We start from the raw sequence: 11,424 nt of genomic DNA on the forward strand, positions 1-11,424 counted from the left end.
TACGAATTGTCCGTTACCAACTGTCCGGTTAATAGTAGAGTAAATGGACTGGCAAAAGACTTCTAGAAAAGATTTTCGTGGGCACTTTGTTGCTAAAATGTAAAACCCATATTTTTTGGTTTCTAATATATTTGTAATGCAAAATCACTTGGTCGTCCAAAAATCATTGCGGGAGGGGACCGGTGGGGAGCCTTACAAAAAAAAACTGCAATTTTTTTTCGTCGTTTTTCGGATGTGCTATATCCGAAAATTCATTCCTCAAAGTTGCATACCCATCCGGACATTAGAAATATTTGTTTTTAATTTATAAAAATACGTCAAACCATTGTTGTATACGGAGCGCCTTCATATAAAATCACTTGTCCTGACAACCCATATTATTAAAATAGTTTACATCGCTCTATCTCGAAAAATATTGGGTCTAGCAAAAAATGACTTTCAATAAACGTTATAGACCAAACATCAGAGAACATGTGAGTGTTTTTGTAATTTTGATTGGATAATTAGTTTAAGAAAAAATTAAATAAATCGAACGGCATGTTACGACGGACAGTGGTGAACGCAGAGATGCGAGGAAGGGCGAGATTCTATGCGGGAGTCAACCCCTAATCGACTCTACTGACCGGGATGTTGTTAGGGTCGTTTTTGCCTTGAGATGCTCTTCTTTCTTTAAATTCTTTACTGTTATAAGCTTTAGTTTTAGCGCGAAATCCACTGAGATTTTAAGTGAGACATAATAAAGTGCTTCTGTGTTAATTATTATATTATTAAAAGTGATTAATTAAACATATTGGTAAGTTAACAATATTGTACCTACTTATTAGTATTACAGCTAAAACTTTTTTGTATCCATCTAACAAACAACAGCAGCTCTGACAGCTAACTTGAGTAAAAAATCAGATTAAGGCATGTTATTTTCCGAAAATCTGATGTCGGACAAGACGTTTTTATTCAAAATGTGTGTCTTATTTGTTTGGAACGAGGAAGGCTGGTTAATTCTCAAGAAAGATCTAAAAAAACTTTTATTCAATGCACGAGTGAACGTATGAAAAATTGTCATGATGATAAATATATGCGGCATATATTCTCAAAATTTGATGATCTACAAAATCAAGATTTTTTAAATGGTACAAAAATTGTTACAAATCCTATATGAGCTCAAAGAACATTGCCTCGTACAAGTCAAAAAATACTAAACTGACGTTTCGTAGAGAAGATATTTTTCAAAAACGGCCCTTGCGATCACCTTTTAATTCACAAAAGTACATCTTTTGTCAGAAGCGCTCACTGAAACAAAAACTATGCCAAGTTATGACTAATAATATACAAGAAAAATTAAGAGCTATATCACGAAGCAACCCTGTGTTCTTTGCGAGAACTGGAGACGACTTAATTGCCTCGGAAACAAAATATCATGCCGCTTGCGTTTCAACTGAATTACACAATCTAAATAAAAAATCTGTTTGAAATACTGATATTAACAAAACAGAAAATGAAGCATTTGGGAAACTTTTGGAGAAAATGGAGAAAGGGTTTTGAGAAAGGTAAAAGATACAATACAAAATCGATTGACAAAAGGTATCGTGAAATTAGTGGCATTGACGACATGAGCGAGAAACAAATAATTAAAAAAATGAAAAACCATTTTGGGGATGCTGTTGAATCAGTAAGGTCTCCTAGACAAAACGAGCCCACAATATTTTTAAGGAAGTTCTCGAAAGAACAGGCAATTGAGACAATCGTGCACAACCACGACGAATCTGACACTCTCAGTTTCAGTTTCGGTGCATCGGAGCAACACGTTCTAGTCAAAATCTGCCAAACTATCCGAAGTGAGATAAACAAGATGTCAACTGGGCCCGACTTAAAAAAAATGAATGTTAGAGACTACAAAAAGTCTATTCCTGAAAGCTTGTATTCTCTTGTTAACCTTATAGTCCGAAATGAAAGCGATAATGAAAAGGAGACTGAAACCCTAAGCATTTGCCAAGACATTATTTTTGTCTGCTCAAAGGGAAAAATAAAAACTCCAAAGCATATTGGGCTAGGACTTTTAGTTTATCACGAAACAAGATCAAAAAACTCATTGAAGCAATGCACGCCTGCGGTCATTCAATTTCATACATCAATACTCTTAGAGTGCGTAACAGCATCGCCCAAGAAGAAATTCAACTTTACTTGGAGAATGATCATGTGACCATACCGAGACAATTGGTACCCGACAGATTTGTCCAATTTGCCGCTGACAACATTGACATTTTGGAAGAGACCTTGGACAAATCACCTACTTTTCACGTAACCCAAATTGCTGCCTTCCAGAGAGGACCATTGAATGAAGATATACCTGGACAATTTAAATTTTTGCCATATAATCAGAAGCTGACAATACCTAATGATTTTTATTTCCTTCATAAAAGTTATTTTGAGAAATCAAAAAGAAAAGTACAATCAGAAGAAAATAAACTGAGCATCATAGAAAAGAGCCAGAATCTTAATAATAACATACGATGTCGTAACATGGCATGGTGCATTTACAGAATGAGGGACTCTGTTAGGAATGAAACCGTTATCCCACAGTGGTCACGATTTCATAAACTGACTTTGGAGGATAAATCACATGTAACGACCTATGGCTACTTACCTGTTCTACCCCATGTCTCGTCAGAATATGATACCGTTTGGACTGTTATCAGAAAGTGCAGTGAAATTGCTAAGAAGCTAAATAACAGATACACAGAACTGACATTTGACCAAGCGATCTATTATAAAGCTAAAGAGCTCCAATGGTCCCAGCCAGAAGACACAACGAATGTAGTTATTCGTCTAGGTGGATTCTACATTGTTATGAACTTCCTGAAAATAATTGGTCAGTTTATGACAGATTCTGGATTTGCTGACGTATGGTTGGACAGTGGTCTATATTATGCTCAGTCCACAATTGATGGTATTTTATCTGGTAAAAAGTACAATAAAGCTATACGAGCCCATAAGTTGACATACGAAGCTGTGTCAAGATTATTAATAACTCTGTATAAGAAGTGGCTTTTAGGCTGTGCTAGTCCTTCTGTATATCTAGTAATTAAGAAATAGGTACGTAGATGTAATTGTTTGTATTACTATCCTTTGTTCTTGATTCCGAAATTAATTCCAGGGAAAACCGATGCCATTTTAGAATATGTACATACCAAGCTTTTGAACTTTAACCATTTTACGACGTCCTTAATAAGATTTATAATGATAAAACAATTGAATCTGTAAGAACATTTTTGGGGATACCTCGACGTACTAAGTCATCTAGGGCTCGATAACACGGAACGAGTCCCACCAGAGCTCAATCCTTTTGATATCGTAAGTATCTGGGATAAGTGAATTTTCCCCTTTGAGGGAGTGTGAGCCGTATGGCTAAATCTGGATAAACATAATAATAATAATAAGTATAAAACAGTACCTTAAATATATACAACAATACCTATTATTAATATTATGATAATATAACTACATACTACTATCACTTAACACGTACAATATTCCAAAAGTGTTAATAATCTGACAACAAAACGAGCCAAAAAACATCTCTATTTAGTAGGCTAGCAGTATTCATCATCCCTAAAATAGGCATCACAATGAAAAAACGACCCTAACAACATCCCGGTCAGTAGAGTCGATTAGGGATTGACTCTCGCATAGAATCTCGCCCTTCCTCGCATCTCTGCGTTCACCACTGTCCGTCGTGACATGCCGTTCGATTTATTTAATTTTTTCTTAAACTAATTATTCAATCAAAATTCCAAAAACACTCACATGTTCTCTGATGTTTGGTCTATAACGTTTATAGGAAGCCATTTTTTGCTAGACCCAATATTTTTCGAGATAGAGCGATGTAAACGATTTTAAAAATATGGGTTTTCAGGGCAAGTGATTTTATATGAAGGCGCTCCATATACAACAATGGTTTGACGTATTTTTATAAATTAAAAACAAATATTTCTAATGTCCGGATGGGTATGCAAATTTAAGGAATGAATTTTCGGATATTGCACATCCGAAAAACGACGAAAAAAAAATTGCAGTTTTTTTTTTGTAAGGCTCCCCACCGGTCCCCTCCCGCAACGATTTTTGGACGACCAAGTGATTTTGCATTACAAATATATGAGAAACCAAAAAATATGGGTTTTACATTTTAGCAACAAAGTGCCCACGGGATAGCACAATAGGATCCCTTTTAAACTATACTATAAGAACTGTCGCGTTACGAGGTGTCTGGTCACGCCCCGGGCTTCCCCTTAAAATTCAGGCAACCAGGGAAATGTAGCTGAGATAATTTTGAACAAAAATGTATATTAGCACTTTTTATGTATATAATGAACCGATCTCTCAGAAACAGCGCCTGAAGCGACCGGCGTTTGTGTATATCAGTTACGTGCGTGAAATTAATTTAAATAAAGTTTGCATCAGCTCTACGGTAAAAATTCGATATCTTTGGATCAACTGTTCTATTGACAAAAATCAAAATACATTTAAAAAGTAAAGAGCGCTGCTTTCATAATATGCTATTTTTGTACTTGTTAAATAAATAATGTTAAACAAATAAGTGATGCCAATTTTTACGATTCTAACCTTATTCTGACAAGCAAGCAAGGTTGTTCAGAAAATTATCAAACTTAATGGCACCAATAACAAGGAAGAGAAAGACAAATAAAAAATAACAAAGATAGTTGAAGACTTCTACAAAGCCTTGTAGCAAAGCCATCATGGCAATCTTTTAGGCAATCTCAGGCCTATTTTCACTATTTAATACTAACAAGCTAATTTTTCGTGAGTAGCTTCATTTTGACAACAAAGATAGCAGGGATAGTCCAGTCGGGTTAGACGAATAACAGGCCTAACCTTGCATGCCAGCGGCCCCAAATTTAATTTTTTTAATCTTTAGGGAGAATCAATAGTAGTGTAAACTTAAATTCTCGACTGAATTGCGCCGTTGCGTTAGCCGTCATTTTGATTTTAAACGGGAACCGTTTTTGCTCAATATCTCCGTCATTGTCAACTTCTCGTTAAAAAGTATAGGAACTAAAATTGTTGAAAATGTGATTTTCTATAATTTCTTTAATTACAATTTTTTTTGTGCGGTCAATATTTCAATATTTTCAGAGTTATGGGGAAAATATTAACTGTCATTATTTTCCCGTATTGCTCTGAAAATATCGACCGCACGAAAAAAAAAATGTAATGAAAGAAATTATATAAAATCGCATTTTCAACAATTTTAGTTCTCATACTTTTTGACGAGAAGTTGAAAATGGCGGAGATATTGGACTAATTTTTTTTGGGTTTTTTGGACCATTCTGGACAAAAAAGGTCTCTTATAATTTTTCTCTAAAGTTGATTTTTTTCGAGTTATAAGCAATTTAAAATTTGAATAACGCGAAAATGGCCATTTTTAAGACTTAATAACTCGGTTAAAAATTATTATTATGAAAGTCAGAAAGTGACTAAATCAAAGTTTAAAGTCGCCGCTACATGATCCTGAAGAAATCTGTGTCATTAATTTACTACTAAGCTGTTGTTTTTAATTAATAACAATGAGCGGTTAGATCGTATTGACTCGGCTGTAAATGTGAGTGTGAGTAAGATGCACAATTATTGGACTGCTGGAATGGCTTCTCTCTCGCACTCAGCATTTACAGCCTCCGCACACGTGCATGGCGCTTATTATTATTTCTTAAAAATAAGAGCTTAGTAATAAAATAATGACAAAAATTTCTTCAGGATCTTGTAGGGGGGCTTTAGACTTTGATTTAGTCATATATTGACTTTCATAATAATAACTTTTAACCGAGTTATTAAGCCTTGAAAATCGCCATTTTTCGTTTTTTTCAATTTTAAATTGATTACAAGTCGAAAACGATCAACTTTAGAGAAAAATTATAGGAGACCTTTTTTGTCCAGAATGGTCCAAAAAATTAAAGAAAAAATTGTTCGGGCCAAAAATATTGATTTTTGCAATTTGATTAAAAAAAAATTGTTTCACGTAGGCGACTTCTTGAACCTTTTCTGGGATGTCTCACGAATGTGATTATGCAAAAAAATCTCATGGGAATATTTTTCCCTTCGAACCCGCCGATTTCACCTTGTCTAATATGGAAATTGTAAGGAAAAAAGTCAAAATGAAGCAGCTCGCGAAAAATTAGCTTGTTAGCAGTAAATGGTGAAAATAGGCCTGGGATCCCTGACTATTATTTATCTTATTTTTAGCAACTCGGAAAAGCTGCAAAGATGTTGTGTTGAACCAAGTTCTAAGATTGTTTAACCAGGATGTTCTTCTTCTACCATTGTCTACTATGGTTATGTTAATTTTCTTGTAATAAACTATAAAGTTTGCATATTTGGAGAGATTATAATGTCACCAATATATCTAACATATGTGATGCATGTTCCACTGATTGTTATACTGGGTTGGGATATTGTATGGAACCAAGCAAATATCTTTGAAACGAAAAGAACAATATTTATGAAACTTTGCATGCAAGTACAGTGATGCAAAAGGCATCTGTTGCCATATTTTTTGTTACTATTCCACTTCCGGTTTCACCGGAAATACCCCTAACTTATTTAATTTAAATGGGACACCCTATATATTTTTGCGGATTTTAAAAGAACTTGTTATTTTTAATTCATACATACCAAATTTGGTAAAAAAAATTTGTTAAAAAGTGTCTGTAGATAATTTTTTGTATTAATACAACGTAATAGGAAATAAACGAGTACCATCTATACTGTATTATAACTATTTATAATGGGACATAAGCCACAATATTATTAAAAAATGATTTTTATTAACATTTCGACGCCCAAATCGGGTGCCGTTGTCAAAATACGAAATACTACTAATATAAACAAAAATATTGTTGCTTAGTAAAAAAATTCTTCTAATAATTTATTTAATTTGACTCATTTATATCGGCAATTCAGATACATATGATACATTTTAAAGACAGATCACAGGCTATGATTTTTTTGTGACGGATATTCTTGAGTTGGGGTTGATTTCATGTAATCGAATGAACTAATATTGGCAATATAATTTTAAAGTCTTCTTCTTTAAAATGTATCATATGTATCTGAATTGCCGATATAAATGAGTCAAATTAAATAAATTATTAGAAGAATTTTTTTACTAAGCAACAACATTTTTGTTTATGTTAGTAGTATTTCGTATTTTGACAACGGCACCCGATTTGGGCGTCGAAACGTTAATAAAAATCATTTTTTAATAATATTGTGGCTTATGTCCCATTATAAATAGTTAAAATTGTAAAAATGCCACAAGAAAATAGCTTCAGAACAACATCTATACTGTAGACTAAAATTGTTGTTTACATGCACTGCATGAGTTATTTGAATTTAGTATAGTAGGTAAAACTGTTACTGAACTAATTGACAGAAATAAGTTGTATTAAAAATGGTTCATTTAAGTGGAAAAAATCGTATTGAAATATTAATGATAATAGGTTATGGTGAATTTTCATTTTTTGGAAGTGAATTTTCCAAATCCATGGATTGGACGTAGAGGATTCATAGAGTGGGCCGCTCGTTTTTCGGACCTCAACCCGTTAGATTTTTTTCTTTTGGTTATATAAAATTACGTGTTTACGTTAGGCGACCAACATGCTTGCAGGATTTGAGACAAAGAATAATAATTGATGAATGTGAACTAATACGTGGAGAAATCTTGCAAAAAGTGACTAACGGATTTATTTATAGGCTTGTACGTTGTCAGGAGGTGAACAGTAAACATTTTCAACATTTGAAAATTTTTTTTATTATTTTTAATATTGGTATAACGTAAATAAATTAACCTATTTTTTAACTGTAAAGAGATTTATTTCTTGTTTTAATAGTTTTTTCTTTCAAACTTGGTATGTATGAATTAAAAATAACAATTTCTTTTAAAATCTGCAAAAATATACAGGGTGTCCCATTTAAAGTAAATAAGTTAAGGGTATTTCCGGTGAAACCGGAAGTGGAGTAGTAACAAAAAATATGGCATCAGATGCCTTTTGCGTCACTGTACTTGCATGCAAAGTTTCATAAATATTGTTCTTTTCGTTTCAAAGACATTTGCTTGGTGCCATACTTTATCCCAACTCTCTATATTTTTTTATTGTGCTATTAATGTTTGTCTGTGTAATTAATGTACTATTAATTTCCAATCTCATAAAAATATGACGTTAAACAATAAAAATTGCTAATATTCTATATGTATGATAAATCGTTTAAATGTAATTTATATAGCACTAAATTTTGTCGACTCTGTTCTTTTTAAATTTTAGAACAACTTGATTCAATGTTTTATGAATCCTTCAGCTTCAAATGTTTGTAATAAAATTAATAGTAACTTGTTGGGTACAAATTTTAAAATATGTGTTTTTTTTAAGGTTGTAGTAGAAATTAACAAACTATCACCTTTAACACCATCACCATCACAACAATTGCACGACGACGTCAAAACATCTAAACAATCAAAGAAAGCAGGGACCAAATCCGTTAAGGAAGAAAACCTAGACGAAATAATGACTGTTAAACAAGAAGAAGACACCACGGAAGTATCTAAAGAAATTGACAAAATTGCGAAAGAAAGCCAAACTGAAAAAGAAGAGTCGGAAATTCACAAAGGCTTTAGTTTTCATAGGGCTTGGTGTTGTTTGAATAGGCGCACTTCATAACGATTTATACATTATAATAATAGTAATAAAATTAAGAATAATAGGTAATTACTGTATGTCAGTCAATAAATACAGCAATTAAATCCAAAAGGTGTATTAAAACTAAATAATCAAAAAATTTATATTATTTACTTCACTTGAAAAGTGAGGCTGCAATGTTTTCTTAAATAAATAATCAATAAGAATGTACAGGTCTATTTTTTTGAACACAGATATTTTTAACAAATACTATTAATATAGCTATCTACAATAATGACCTACATATCGATATGTAAGGCCAAATATCAATTATTTATAGATAATTTCTGACTGAAATTGTACATTTCTTATAAAAACAAAAAATACTTATTTTTATTTCAATAACTTTTCTTTCATATTATAAACAACTAGCTGAAAATGCAAACAAGTAAATAATAAAAAAAATATTTAAAACAACATACCACATGCTCCCAAAAGATATTAGTGCAGTGACATAAAAAGCACAGTATTGTTTAAATGCGAGTAAAAGTACTAATGTAGTGGGCAGTCCGATAGGTACTTAGGTCTCTACATAGTCTCCTTTTAGCTCGATATACTGGACCCAGCGATGCTCCAACTTCTTTAACCCGTCTGAAAAATACCTTTTCTCGAGGTCTGAAAATAGGCTTCCGTGGCGGCGATGACCTCCTCATTCGACTTAAATTTCTGCCCAGTGTCTTTTTCAATTCAATGCCAAGGTTGGAAGAGGTAGTGAAGAAGATGTCGTTGGCAAGTTTGGTTTAGGAACGAGAAACGACCGTGGAGATAGAATGATTAGATTTTGTGTAGAAAAACAATTAGTAATATCCAACACTTTTTTTGACTTGCCTAAGCGACGACTTTACACCTGGAAATCTCCTATGGACACTTGTGGAAGAATAGTAAGAAATCAAATTGATTATATCTGTATATCAAAAAGATATAGAAATGCTATCTTGTCCTCCAAAACATATCCAGGAGCGGATGTACCCTCCAACCACAACTTACTAGCAGCTAAAGTATTACTTAAATTTAAAAAGATTAAAAAACCCAAAATATCTCCTAGGATCAGCAAAGATAAACTTTCAAATGCGGAAGTGAAAGAAATAGTAACCGATAAATTAGAAGATCAGTTTCAGAAATTGGGAAATAAAAATTCAGAAGAACAATTATGGGAGTCATGCAAAGAAACATTGGAAAAAGTCCAAGAAGACCATCTAATGGAAAATCAGCGTAGGAATAAGCAACAGTGGATGACAGAAGAGATATTGAATTTAATGGATGTAAGAAGAAAATATAAGAATGCTAATCTGACAGAATACAAAAAGCTAAACAGTATGATTCGAAGAAAAATAAGATCAGCTAAATCAGAGTGGCATAAACAACAATGTAAAGAAATTGAGAACTACGAGCTTATCTATGACGCATTCAATATGCACAAAAAACTGAAAGAAGTTGCAGGACTGAATAAAAAATGTAATCCTCCACTAATCGAAGATAAAAACGGAAAAATTATAATCGATATCGAAGGTCAACTAATACGATGGACAGAATATATAAAGGAATTATTCGATGATGAAAGAAGCGAACTAGAAACGCTAAATGACATAAGCGGTCCTCCAATAACTAAGGAAGAAGTGCAGTACGCTATAAAGAACCCAAAAAACGGCAAGTCGATCGGACCAGATGGGATTTACGTAGAAACACTGAAGCTTTTAGGTGCCGAGGGCATTAAAGATACTTACGAAATTGTTCAACTTAATGTACGAAAGCGGAAAAATTTCTAAAGATTGGCTTAAATCCTCATTTGTTGTACTACCAAAAAAACACAGGGCCACAAAATGCAGCGACTATCGCACCATCAGCCTAATGAGTCATGTATTGAAAACGTTTCTCAGAATAATTCATCAAAGAACATATAGAAGAATTGAGGAAAGAATCTCAAGTACTCAATTCGGTTTTCGCTGTGGCCTTGGAACGCGAGATGCACTATTCGCAACTCAAGTTTTAATTCAAAGATGCAGAGATGTAAATCATGACGTTTTCATGTGCGCGATTGATTTTGAAAAGGCCTTTGATAAAGTTCGCCATGAAAAAATGCTACATATTCTCAAAACTACCGGTCTGGACGGTAGGGACATTAGAATAATCGCAAATTTGTATTGGGGCCAGGCTGCATGTATTAGGGTTGCGAATCAGTGCTCTGAAGAAGTAAAAATCAAGCGCGGAGTTCGACAAGGCTGTATATTGTCACCAATGTTGTTTAATCTTTACGCTGAAACAATCTTAAATGAAGTGTTGGAAAACGCAAAAGAGGGAATACTCATTAATGGTATGCTTATGAACAATATCAGATACGCAGATGACACCTTGTTGCTGACTGGATCAATTGAACATCTTCAAGCGTTATTGAACCGAATGGTGGCATTCTGCGCGATATATGGACTCAAACTCAACGCAAGAAAAACAAAGTTTATGGTTATTAGTAAACAGGCAGCCGTAAATAATAATAACTATAACGTAACAATCGGTAATGACTCAATTGAACGAGTAAGTAATCTTGTATATCTGGGTACTCATATTAATGAAAGCTGGAACCCTAGTACAGAAATAAAAAGTAGAATTGCCAAAGCAAGAACAAGTCTTATGAAATTTAAGAAAATCCTGTGCAGTCATGGTCTAAATTTGGAACTTCGCATAAGAA

General features: G+C 33.3%; 1 protein-coding gene across 2 annotated transcripts in view; it reads left to right on the forward strand.

Moving 5' to 3' along the window:
* Window positions 1–9,586, forward strand: part of LOC114326149 (beta-arrestin-1-like) — a 1,212,937-nt gene extending 1,203,351 nt beyond the window's left edge. The window contains exon 13 of one of the 2 annotated variants that reach the window (XM_050651410.1): window positions 8,436–9,585. The gene's annotated coding sequence lies outside the window, so the exon portion shown is untranslated. Of the gene's footprint in view, window positions 1–8,435 lie in introns of both variants that reach the window. The other variant, XM_050651411.1, reaches the window with a different exon arrangement.
* Window positions 9,587–11,424: the final 1,838 nt, after the last annotated feature.

This window comes from Diabrotica virgifera, chromosome 5, assembly GCF_917563875.1.
Source record: "Diabrotica virgifera virgifera chromosome 5, PGI_DIABVI_V3a".
Taxonomy (NCBI): Eukaryota; Metazoa; Arthropoda; class Insecta; order Coleoptera; family Chrysomelidae; genus Diabrotica; species Diabrotica virgifera.